This window comes from Solanum pennellii, chromosome 7 (genome assembly GCF_001406875.1).
Source record: "Solanum pennellii chromosome 7, SPENNV200".
In the NCBI taxonomy this organism is placed as follows: Eukaryota; Viridiplantae; Streptophyta; class Magnoliopsida; order Solanales; family Solanaceae; genus Solanum; species Solanum pennellii.
In genome coordinates this window covers 15,050,575-15,053,181 of record NC_028643.1, presented here as the reverse complement: position 1 = coordinate 15,053,181, position 2,607 = coordinate 15,050,575, and the positions used below count along the sequence as shown (strand labels likewise).

Genomic DNA, 2,607 nt, shown 5'->3' with positions numbered 1-2,607 from the left:
CGAAACGACATTTATAGAAGAGAGAGGAGAGAGGGAAAATGAAAATTAAAGTCGTTTATTTTTTTTTAATTTTGACAATTCAAACTGTGACATATGATGCTACATATATAATATTTGTTGCTACATATATACGAACTGTTGCAACATATAATTTTTTTGTATTTATTACTACAAAAATTACATATATAGAAGAGAAATTAGTATAAATAATTAAATCTTGTGGAATACGAAATGACATTTATAGAAGAGAGGAGAGAGGAGAGAAGGAAAATGAACATAAAGCCATTTTTTTAACTTTGACAATTCAAACTGTGGACATATGTTGCTACATATATATTATTTGTTGATACATATATACGAACTGTTGCAACATATAATTTTATCGTGTTTATTACAATAGAAATTACATATATAGAAGATAAATTAGTATAAATAAATCAATCTTGTGGAATACAAAACGACATTTATAGAAGAGAAGAGAGAGGAGAGAGGGAAAATGAAAATAAAGTCGTTTATTTTTTTTAATTTTAACAATTCAAACTGTGACATATATATACTATCTGTTTCTACATATATACGAACTGTTGCTACATATAATTTTGTCGTGTTTATTACTACAGAAATTACATTTTAATTAAGACTTCACCAATTGTTTTATACAACTTATCAACAAAAAGGTAATTCACAATGATATGATTGATATACATAACCACCTATCTAATCAATGGTTGTAAACGCAATATTTTCAACGATCTTAGATTTTTTTTTAGTTCTACGCATCTCTGGGTCTTTATTATTACTAACGTAACCATTTCGAGCCTTTACAATACCATAATTCCATAGGAGTGAATCATATCTCAAGCGAAGGGCGTTGTCATTAATTCCACATGATGGTACTTGTAATCCATCACTCAAATACTCAGCATATGCAGCAACAAAAATTCCACAATCTCTGCATGGTATATCATCAATCAGAAAATATAATAACATCACATTTCGATAGTCGTAAGACAAAATAATATTGTGATACTTACATACTACTGCTTTCTTGTTGGGCAATACCAGTAACATGACTGACTTCAAATGGGTGAGATTTGTTCTTTCCTTGGTAACATTTAAGAACTGACCAGTTGGTTCGCTCATTTTGCTCAAAAAATCCACTCAACTCAAGGTACATTGGCAACATTGTAGCCAACTTTTGAATCTCGGAGGATAGTTTTCTATTAGACCTATTTGAGGACATGGAATCATACATTTTTATGCACCGTTCCTTCAATGCAACGACTGCCAAGACCCAATGGAATTCCCCATCACTATTTACAGGGACAAACATCATCCGTCAAGTGCCAAGGCATTCCAGAAGGTATAGCATACCCTTTCATTATGTCAATGATTTTATCCTCATATTCATTAGAATTGTAAATGTATGTTTTCAAAAAACAACTAGTGGTGGTATATTGATATTCAGAATGAATCTTTTGCTTCGACTTCTTACGGAAATAGTAAAATATGACATCCACATACTGCACACATGCATCAAACAAGTGTATCAATGTAATTGTATATATTCATGTACTAAACAGTACACATAAAAGTGAGCATGGATTTACCTCATCATTCCAGCACCTATTGGGTTGAGACATTACGTAGAACCAGTCCTTATTCATTGGAAATGCAACTACAAAATCAAGTTCGTCGAGTTCAAGATTTGAACAATTGGCTAAGTAGTGATCCTTCTTGTTTCCTCTGCAATTGTGTAATCATTATAAATCATTACATATTGGACAACAAGAAGAAATTCTAATAATAGTTGAACAACTTTACTTGTTTTATTTTACTTACTTTTTTGCATGATGCTTGTAAAGACCCTCTTTTATCCATTGAGAGATGGATGACATTAGTTCAGTTGGACCCTCGCCGTCAATGTTAAAACCTTCAAATAGATATTATCGCTTCACATCACAACTGACAACTTCGACTTTCTTCCCTTTCTTTTTCTCTTTCGCTTTTTCTTTCTGCTTCTCCTTCTCTTTCTCCTTCCCCTTCTCCTTCTGCTTCTCCATCTCCATCTCCTTTGCCTTCTTCTTCTTCTCCTTCTCCTTCTCCTGTTTTGCCTTCTTCTCCTTCTCATGTTTTGCCTTCTTCTCCTTCTCCTTCTCTTCATTTTCCTTCTTTTCCCTCTCCTTCTCCTCCTTTGCCTTCTTCTCCTTCTCCTCATTCTCATTCTTCTCCTTCTCCTCCTTTGCCTTCTTCTCTTTTTCTTTCTTCTCAATAATCATAGAAAGTGTTTGAGAAATAGAATTTTTCAACCTCCTACATTTCAAAGGCTGTGAAGTCTTCTTGGATCTTTGCACATCAATATTATGTGACATTTCCTTAAAAATCAGTGGGTTTTTTAACACTACTAATAAAATAATCATGTTGCTGCTCACATTCTTCGCATAGAAAAAAAAGAGCATTTCATGTTAGAAGATTTTACAATTCATTATAAAATAATTATAGCAGTATGTTGCAACCGATGGATAGTCTGTTGCGATAAATTAACATTATGTTGCCACATATGTACCTGCTATTGCGCAACATATCCATCTTATGTAGCAACAGATG

General features: G+C 32.8%; 2 pseudogenes; both read right to left on the bottom strand.

Moving 5' to 3' along the window:
• Positions 1 to 717: 717 nt before the first annotated feature.
• On the bottom strand, positions 718 to 1,382 carry LOC107024869 (annotated as a pseudogene).
• Positions 1,383 to 1,568: 186 nt separating this feature from the next.
• LOC114077962 lies at positions 1,569 to 2,279 on the bottom strand (annotated as a pseudogene).
• Positions 2,280 to 2,607: the final 328 nt, after the last annotated feature.